Source organism: Hyla sarda, chromosome 1 (assembly GCF_029499605.1).
Source record: "Hyla sarda isolate aHylSar1 chromosome 1, aHylSar1.hap1, whole genome shotgun sequence".
NCBI classification, from domain to species: Eukaryota; Metazoa; Chordata; class Amphibia; order Anura; family Hylidae; genus Hyla; species Hyla sarda.
In genome coordinates, this window is record NC_079189.1 from 598,022,239 (window position 1) to 598,033,292 (window position 11,054).

The following is an 11,054-nucleotide window of genomic DNA, read 5'->3' on the forward strand; positions in this document are numbered from 1 at the left end:
AATGTCACTTAGCTGCTGCATTTCCTTATTGGTTGATTAATTTAAGATGTGGACATTATTGAAATGAAACATAAAGCTTTAGTCCAAGTGCAATAAGAGGCAAAAAAAAATAAATAAAATTAAATGAAAAGGACTACATTTCCACTCCTTCAAGGTTTAGGTAGGAAGATAGGGCAATGCAGGGTACTCAGCTAGTTTAAAATAAAGTAAAAATAAATTAATTAATTAAATAAGTACATACAAACATAAATAAATACATTAATAAATAAATAAAAACATATATAAAATAAATACATAATATAAATAAAAAATAAATAAATAAAATAAATAAATAAATGAAGGATTGAATAAAATAAATAAATATGAAGCATTATTGGTATTGCTCCAAGTGAAACTTTTTTGCGTAGCACACCGTGGGGGGGGGGGGGGGGGGGACTAAAATTTATGTTTTTTTATTCCTTGATCCCATAAAACATGAATAAAAGATTACACATCTGTTCTGTTAATTAAAAAAAATTACAATTCTTGGGGGTTAAATAATGAAAAGGGTGAAAAAAATCTAAGCAAATATATATATATATATATATATATATATATATATATATATATGAATAAATGGAAAAAAAAAAAAAGTTAAAATCTAGGAAAAACTTTTGAATGATAGTAGGGCAACCTGCCACTAGAGGGAGCTCACTGCACACTGTTATGCATTGAACTGTAGTCAGACACAATATGCAGTAAGGCATCCATCATGTTTTTTTTTTTGTTTTTTTTACAGATTTTTGAAAGCACATAAGTTACTTTTACACATTTTATAAGTATTAGTCATTCTATGATGTTATTCAGCGTGAAGTGGCGGCATGTTATTTGTTATATCCACAGCTGTGTTTATCTGTGTCCTGGGATTGCGGAGTTCTGACCACTGTAAAAATTTACTAGAAAATGAGTCGATACTCAGTACTAATATTTGGAGATTTGCCTTAAATTGCAAACTTCATAGAAACAAGTAATGTACGATCTAAATTTATGTTCCACCGAGGGCCCTATGTATATGACAGAGGTTGGAGGGAAATTGACTCATGCAGTGCTAACTTTTTGGGATTAAAGGGTTTTTCCATTTTTGATTTTTTTTTAAATAAATGTAATTCATAATTAAGAAATATTCTACAACTTACCGTAATACTCTGTGTCTCAATTCCTCAGGGAGGGGTACTGGAGCTATCACCAATAACCCCTAGACCAGTGTTTCCCAACCAGGTGCCTCCAGCTCTCACAAAACTACAACTCCCAGCATGCCCAGACAGCCAAAGGCATGCTGGGAGTTGTAGTTTTGCAACAGAAGCTTCTGGGTCTTGATTGAAGTGTATAATGTTCTTAGGGCACAGATACAATTAAACTACCAAGTGAGTGAGCACTCAGATCCCTGGTCGAATTATGAGGGCATAGCATAAATAATTAGCAGCATTGGGTTATATTCAGGTGGTGCAGTGTGTGGCAGGGTTATATTCAGGTGGTGCAGTGTGTGGCAGGGATATATTCAGGTGGTGCAGTCTGTGGCAGGGTTATATTCAGGTGGTGCAGTGTGTGGCAGGGATATATTCAGGTGGTGCAGTGTGTGGCAGGGTTATATTCAGGTGGTGCAGTGTGTGGCAGGGTTATATTCAGGTGATGCAGTGTGTGACAGGGTTATATACAGATGTGCAGTGTGTGGCAGGGTTATATTCAGGTGGTGCAGTGTGTGGCAGGGTTATATTTAGGGAATGCAATGTGTGGCAGGGTTATATTCAGGTGGTGCAGTGTGTGTCAGGGTTATATTTAGAGAATGCAGTGTGTGGCAGGGTTATATTCAGGTGGTGCAGTGTGTGGCAGGGTTATATTCAGGTGGTGCAGTGTGTGGCAGGGTTATATTCAGGTGGTGCAGTGTGTGGCAGGGTTATATTCAGGGAATGCAGTGTGTGGCAGGGTTATATTTAAGGGGTGCTATGTGTGGCAGGGTTATATTTAAGGGGTGCTATGTGTGGCAGGGTTATATTCAGGGGGTGCAGTGTGTGGCAGTTTTTTTTTCAGGGGGTGCAGTGTGTAGCAATATTGTATTCAGATGCTGCAGTGTGTGGCAGTATTAAATTCAGGGACAAGATATGTAGCAGCATTATATTAAGGTGGTGCAGTGTGTGGCAGATATTATATTCTGGGGCAAAGTGTGTAACAGTATTATATTCAGGGACAAAGTGTGTAGCATAATTTTTTTCAGGGGGTGCAGTGTGTAGCAGTTTTTCTCTTAGGCGTTGCAGTGTGTGGCAGTATTTTAATCGGGGGTGCAGTGTGTGGCAGTATTATATATTTTAGAGGGTGCATTGTATGCCAGTATTATATATTTAGGAGGGTGCAGTGTATGGCAGTATTATGTTTAGGGGGTGCAACACATCTTCCTGCTAAGTTTAATGCAGCACAGTGGCTCAGTGGTTAGCACTATTGCCTTACAACACTGGGGTCTTGGGTTTGAATGTTTGTGCGTGTTTCCTCTGTGTACTCTGGTTTCCACACTTCAAAACATACTGATAGGTTTAGATTGTGAGCCCCAATGGGGACAGGGACCAATTTGAGTGGACAGCTTTGTGTGTGTTATATAAAATAAAGAGCTACAAGAAAAATTATACTGTGCAAAGTGTGTAGCAGCATTATATTCAGGGGTACAGTGTGTGGCAGGGTTATATTCAGGGGTACAGTGTGTGGCAGGGTTATATTCAGGGGTACAGTGTGTGGCAGGGTTATATTCAGGGGTACAGTGTGTGGCAGGGTTATATTCAGGGGTACAGTGTGTGGCAGGGTTATATTCAGTGGCAAAGTATGTAGCAGCATTATATTCAGGGGTACAGTGTGTGGCAGGGTTATATTCAGTGGCAAAGTATGTAGCAGCATTATATTCAGGGGTACAGTGTGTGGCAGGGTTATATTCAGGGGCAAAGTATGTAGCAGCATTATATTCAGAGGTACAGTGTGTGGCAGGGTTATATTCAGGGGTACAGTGTGTGGCAGGGTTATATTCAGGGGTACAGTGTGTGGCAGGGTTATATTCAGTGGCAAAGTATGTAGCAGCATTATATTCAGGGGTACAGTGTGTGGCAGGGTTATATTCAGGGGCAAAGTATGTAGCAGCATTATATTCAGAGGTACAGTGTGTGGCAGGGTTATATTCAGGGGTACAGTGTGTGGCAGGGTTATATTCAGGGGTACAGTGTGTGGCAGGGTTATATTCAGTGGCAAAGTATGTAGCAGCATTATATTCAGGGGTACAGTGTGTGGCAGGGTTATATTCAGGTGGTGCAGTGTGTGGCAGGGTTATATTCAGGTGGTGCAGTGTGTGGCAGGGTTATATTCAGTGGCAAAGTATGTAGCAGCATTATATTCAGGGGTACAGTGTGTGGCAGGGTTATATTCAGTGGCAAAGTATGTAGCAGCATTATATTTCGTGACATTACTAAAACATTGCTCATGGGGCCGGCGCTCAGTGTGAGGGTAAATGCACATGCACTTTTGTTTCCTCTGCTGCTGTATTTCACTTGAGAGCTTCAAACTGGCAAAGATTTCAACTACGGTTTACAAACGATAGCAGAAGTAGACGGAAGTAAATTTGGCGCATTGGGTTGACCAAGTCACTCCTGTCCTAATTCCCTCTCACTTGGCGAGTGCAGCGGAGAATAACAAAAAGTAAAAAAATTTTGCTCTAACTATGCAGTTTCCACAAAAAGTGTCAACTTTTTGGTGAAATACACTCGGCCCAGATTTCATGTCGCCCTTAGTTGTTCCATACCTCGTACGGAGGTGCCAGTTGCACTTTAATGTATAGTTTTCCTTTGTGAACATTTGAAAAATCTAATTGCAAAAATAATGTGACAACTTGTCTTATATTATTCTCACGTCACATCCAGAACACTGAGCACGTGGAACTGAGCTGCAGAACCACACCCAACCTGGAGACAGACAGGGAGTGGTTTTGGAAAGAAATTACCTCTGTTTTTCTGGGCCTGGATAACCCCTTTAAGATCGATCCAAGTAAAGCAGCAGCTCATTTCATATAACAACCAGCTATATAGTGGAAGGAGCATTGGCCAAAGATAAATGTAAATAATCAAAACAAAAGGGTAAAAGTTAATAAAATAAAAAAACTAAACAAAAAAAAAAAACATTCCCTTAAAAGTGCATAGTGTTTATGTATACTTTCTGATGGGATTTCTTAAAATTTTCCTTCCTGTCATGTAACTGTGGCAGAGGGTGTGATGAGGGCAGATGGAATTACCCTAGGGGCAGATAGCATTAACCTCTTGTATTCGTGATGCCAGGACGTGGTTTATCCTCAATACCACCAGAAGGTATACCGCTGGATCCTGGGCTAGGCACAGGGGCAATAATGACTCCAATGCCAAGTTATGGACAACGGTAGCTTTACTGAGTGACAGATAGAATAGTCTATACAGCTCAGCCAGGCCCACGGAGGTGACCAGTGACTTCAGAGACCTTAGGGCTTGCTGGGACTTGTAGGGGACTGGGACAATATTGATGCAGGCCACGCTGACTTAAGACAGATGACTTTAGCTACTTGAGACTGACAATGCTCTGGTTTTAGCTTACTTGTAGAATTGTGGCTGCTGGACTGACTTGAGGCCTCCTAAGGACTCCAGACACACTCCTAGGACTTGACCGCGCTGGACCTCTGCAAAGACTAAGAGAGAGAGAGAGAGAGCAGAGACTCCACCCAGGGCTTATATGGGGGAGACTCTACGGGGTCCCATAGGTCACCCTAAGGTCACATGGTCACTGATACCTCATTGGGTTACACTCACATGACAACTGGTAATCACATGTTAAAAATGTTTAAAGTTATAACATCTTTTATAAACATTATACAAGATAATACAGGCAAAATAATATATATATATATATATATATATATATTAAGCCTCAACGTAGGTGAAACGTGTCAGACCTTTTTCTGTATGTGAATCGTGTCAAGATTTGTGAATAAAGGAAAGCTTATTTTTATCCTCTACCTAACGTGCCAGACCTTCTTCTTTTGTTGATTGGAATTTTGGCCGAGGGCGGTACCGGCCGGTCCCGGGCACAGGTGAGCCACCTGGATGTTCAGTGAGAGCGGACTCCACAGCATTCATTGCATATATATATATATATATATACACACACGAGGGGACCGGTGGAGAGGGGGCCCAGGGGTCACTGTAGGCTGCCGGACAGGGCAGCAGGGGTACTGGGGTACAACACCCGTACTGGGCCATCACATAACATTTTACCACTGTGCTATATGCACTGAGGACAAGCAGAGATCTGTACATTGAGGGATCACTGTATGGAGGCTGCTGGTCAGGGCAGCAGTGGTATGGTGGTACAACTTCCGTAGTGGGCCACCCCAAACTCCCCCTCTTAAACACAGCCTTCCTCGGTGCCCAGTCCTGGAGGGCGGACAACCATAAGAGGCCACTGGGGCCAGGTGTCAACAGTTCCTGGGGCATTGTTTCCGAATGTCCTTCACAGGTCTGAATAGATAATGACAAAGAACTATGGAAGAGTCCATGTAACATTGGGTGAAAATGTCCATACATTCTCCTTTGTTTTGGGGTATTAACATATGGGGTTGATGAACCTTGTAACTGCATCCTTAACACGTTTAATACACTTGAGCCTGATCGGGCTACTGGAAGCTCTCTACCCCATGCCTTAGCTGCTGGGGCCATTGGCAAAAGCTACTCCCCAGAACGCTATACATACTTTGACAACATTACAACATTACCTTTGTACATAACTCTGTCACTATATGTGCTTTACTTATATCTTAGGGGAACCCTCTGGCCAGTAGAGTACCCTGTACACGAGGACAGGAAAAAACATTAGACAGGTGAACAGTTGACATTATGGACTGGAAATATACATTGTAGCTGCAGTCCTAACTAGGCATTAGCAATTCACAAGTCCCAGCGGTCGGCACTCAACCTCCATTCACTGACTGAGTATATGGATATGAGCCTGTCAGCTATCCTAGGCACACATGGGTAACAGCATAGATGTACCTGTAGGGGTGCGGTAAATCCAGAAAGCAAAGTTTCCAATAGAATCCAGTACAGTAGAAGAAATGGATCGCACTCACAACTTCAGGTGCAAAAAACTTGAACTTTCTTTATTTCAACGGTGCAGATAACATACAAAATGTTGCAGGGCGCTGCCGGTGAAACAGCCTCAGGTGACAGCTGTTGCGCGTGCGTCTGCACGCTTCATCAGGCCCTTCACCTAACTAGGCAAGGCATTACTTATGACTAGCCTACATCCAAAACTCTATGTACATCACTGAATTGGTTCTATGTAAGCTGACTAAATTGGACTATATATTATACTGACAACTTTATATACGGTACTATGACTTATTCTCTGTACTTAGCTGGTGTCCTGGCAGTGAGGTAATGGATACGCTTCTCCTGACCTAGTCAGGATACCTCCTATACAAATTTCCATAGACACACAGAAACATTTTAGACATTTTTGTCATACATGTCATATACACTTTATTACAACACACCATAAACAATATAGTAAAAGAAACGTGTGCATTCAGTTGTGAAAAAATATATTACTCTGACAGTATATATATATATATATATATATATATATATATATATAAATTATTTCTTTTTTTCTTCATACCGCTCCACAGTTCTGGTAAGGATCACAGCTAAAAGCCGGGCACATGCTTACGTATATGGTTGCAAATAAACTTCTTGAGAAGTTCGTTAGGCACTTCTTCTTAAACGATGCATACCCTGTAACAACAACAATGCTTCCGCATAAAACACAGTTAGTCTTATAGGAAGCATTTCAAGCACTGCAGCCTGGCAACTTTTGAATCCCAACCCTCGACTGTCAGCTTGTTTTCTAGGCTGTGACATGTACCTAGGACCACGAGATTGTGCCCTTCCATAGGGCTGACGTTGGTATTCCATGACACATGTGATAAACTGGAATCAATGATGGTCGGGCTCACGGCGACCACCACTTGTACAGCAGCAGCTTGCGCCACTGAGGGATCATGTGTAGGTGCCTGTTGGGCCGGCCAAACCTCCTCCTCAGCAGGAGTGGGCCGAGGCACTTTGGTTGGGTATTTTTTGACCCAAAAAATACATATTTTTAAGCAATGTACATTACAAAAATACATATAATGGTATTATCTACATCATATAAGTAGTTTTTGCTAATAACCAGTACACTTTAAGACTGCAGAATTACTATCTTGAATAACTCACCTTAACCTGAAATTCTAGAGTCCCAGTTGTTGTTTTATTCAACATGAGAGCAACACTAACTTCTAATAAAAACAATAAAAAAAAAAGGAACCCCACGTTTCCAGTCAAACGTCTTTGATAAAAAATAAATAAATAAATAAAATACTTTACTGGCAAAACACCAAGTTTAATAGCGTGCTGAGGCCAAAGCAGTGCAGAGACCTTTGATCTCACATCCAGTTTTGCTTCCAGTACAAGCATATGTTGGAAGTATTAATCAAGGGGGAATAACACATCGTATTATACAAGGGGAAGTAAAACATCTTACTCAGACTCACTATATCCGCTGATCATTAAGACAGGGAAGGTTTACAAATGTACAAGAATATAACTACTATAATACTGGCCTCTATGTACAAGAATATAACTACTATAATACTGCCCCCTATTTACAAGAATATAACTACTACAATACTGCTCCTATATACAAGAATATAACTACTATAATACTGCCTCCTATATACAAGAATATAACTACTATAATACTGCCTCCTATATACAAGAATATAACTACTATAATACTGCTCCTATATACAAGAATATAACTACTATAATACTGCTCCTATATACAAAAATATAACTACTATAATACTGCCTCCTATATACAAGAATATAACTACTATAATACTGCTCCTATATACAAGAATATAACTACTATAATACTGCTCCTATATACAAGAATATAACTACTATAATACTGCTCCTATGTACAAGAATATAACTACTATAATACTGCCCCTATATACAAGAATATAACTATTATAATACTGCCCCCTATATACAGGAATATAACTAATATAATACTACTCCTATATACAAGAATATAACTACTATAATACTGCTCCTATATACAAGAATATAACTACTATAATACTGCTCCTATGTACAAGAATATAACTACTATAATACTGCTCCTATATTCAAGAATATAACTACTATAATACTGCCTCCTATATACAAGAGTATAACTACTATAATACTGCCTCCTATATACAAGAATATAACTGCCATAATACTGCTCCTATATACAAAAATATAACTACTATAATACTGCCTCCTATATACAAGAATATAACTATTATAATACTGCTTCCTATATACAAGAATAAAACTACTATAATACTGCCCCCTATATACAAGAATATTACTACTATAATACTGCCTCCTTTATACAAGAATATAACTACTATAATACTGCTCCTATTTACAAGAATATAACTACTATAATACTGCTCCTATATACAAGAATATAACTACTATAATACTGCTCCTATATTCAAGAATATAACTATTATAATACTGCTCCTATATACAAGAATATAACTACTATAATACTGCTCCTATGTACAAGAATATAACTACTATAATCCTGCTCCCTATTTACAAGAATATAACTACTATAATACTGCTCCTATATACAAGAATATAACTACTATAATACTGCTCCTATATACAAGAATATTACTACTATAATACTGCTCCTATATACAAGAATATAACTACTATAATACTGCTCCTATATACAAGAATATAACTACTATAATACTGCTCCTATGTACAAGAATATAACTACTATAATACTGCTCCTATATTCAAGAATATAACTATTATAATACTGCTTCCTATATACAAGACAAGAATTCAACTACTATAATACTGCTCCTATATACAAGAATATAACTACTGTAATACTGCCCCTATATACAGGAATATTACTACTATAATACTGCTCCTATGTACAAGAATATAACTACTATAATACTGCTCCTATGTACAAGAATATAACTACTATAATACTGCTCCTATTTACAAGAATATAACTACTATAATACTGCCTCCTATATACAAGAATATAACTACTATAATACTGCTCCTATGTACAAGAATATAACTACTATAATACTGCCTCCTATATACAAGAATATAACTACTATAATACTGCTCCTATATACAAGAATATAACTACTATAATACTGCTCCTATGTCCAAGAATATAACTATTATAATACTGCTCCTATATACAAGAATATAACTACTATAATACTGCTCCTATGTACAAGAATATAACTACTATAATACTGCTCCTATGTACAAGAATATAACTATTATAATACTGCTCCTATATACAAGAATATAACTATTATAATACTGCCCCCTATATACAAGATAAGAATTCAACTACTATAATACTGCTCCTATATACAAGAATATAACTACTGTAATACTGCCCCTATATACAGGAATATTACTACTATAAGAATTCAAATAGAGAAAACAACAGACATGGTCACACAACTAAAACATGCACAATGATCTAAAGCTTCTCTGCAATATTCATTAATCTAACAGGTCCTTAGTGTACTTTATGATCATAAAGTGCAAGCCAGCTAGCCACATATAGGGCAATAGGGTCCTATTCTTTCTGGCAGTTTCCCGGTCTATGACTGGGAGTATATGGTAAGTGAGCTTTTACACCTGCTCCCTCTGGTGCTGTGCGGCGTCCATTGTTGCCGTGGTGCCATGTCTGTGGGGAGGCGCGGCCCAGGGACTGGTTCGAGTGGCATTGGGGCTGCTCTGCCAGTGGGTCATTCCCCCTGTGGTCACGGGTGTTGCGGCGGTGGTGGGCAGCGCCATTTTATGCTAGGGATGTTAGGGACCCGCTATGTACAGGTGGCCGTGACGTGGCTAGTGGGCTTGAACTTCTGTACTTGAATTCACATATAACTACTATAATACTGCCCCCTATGTACAGGAATATAAATATTCTATATTATTACTTTCTTTCCCATAGATCCTCGTGTGTTTGTCATGAACGATGAAGACTGGAAACATCGGACGGAATCTACTCCCATCTTTCTTTTATTATGGATTGTTCTGGAATGGTGGATAGCGGAGACACCATAAGATGTTATACGGAACGTTCCTCCTCTTCCTTCCTCGTTGCTATCGTCTCTTTCATAGTTATGTGTAGAGTATTTTATGTAGAACATATAGTAACCATGTTATCCTGTACAAATTACTATTTCAGACCAAAGATATATGAGGTAAAGGGTTCGCTATCCCCATATACACAGTGGGGGAGATTTATCAAAACCTGAAAAGAGGAAAAGTGGCTGAGTTGCCCATAGCAACCAATCAGATCGCTTCTTTTATTTTTATTTTAAGGCCTGTGACAAATGAAAGAAGCGATCTGATTGGTTGCTATGGGCAACTGCACCACTTTTTCTCAACACAAATTTTGATAAATCTCCCCCATTGTGTATTTCCTTGTACTGAGGAAAAGTCGACCAGTTGCCCATAGCAACCAATCAGATCGCTTCTCTCATTTTTAGAAAAGGCCTCTGAAAAGTGAAAGAAGTGATCTGATTGGTTGCTATAGGCAACTGGTCAACTTTTCCTCTGCACAGGTTTTTATGAATCTTCTCCCATGTGTATAAAGAAGAGTTATATTTTTATATATATATCAGGCTTGTTGAATGTATACTATAAGGGTAGGGGTCAAACGTAACGGATCCACATAGTATTTTACGCCGGGGATCTGCCGGTGACCTGACCCATAGTGAGCCTCCAGCTGTTGCCCTGGCTCGCCCCTCCACCTTGCCTGCTCGCAGCAGTAATCCGCTGCTCCGAGCAGCCACACATGGGCCTGTAAGTTGCTGAGTGCACTGCAGTGTACTCAGACATGGCAGAGCAGCCGTGATTAGAGATGAG

At 39.2% G+C, this 11,054-nt stretch overlaps 1 protein-coding gene across 1 annotated transcript in view; it reads left to right on the plus strand.

The window, feature by feature from the left end:
- Positions 1-10,419, plus strand: part of LOC130296168 (regakine-1-like) — a 52,657-nt gene extending 42,238 nt beyond the window's left edge. The window contains exon 4 of the mRNA XM_056547406.1: positions 10,135-10,419. The gene's annotated coding sequence lies outside the window, so the exon portion shown is untranslated. The remainder of the gene's footprint in view (positions 1-10,134) is intronic.
- The last annotated feature ends 635 nt before the right edge of the window (positions 10,420-11,054 follow it).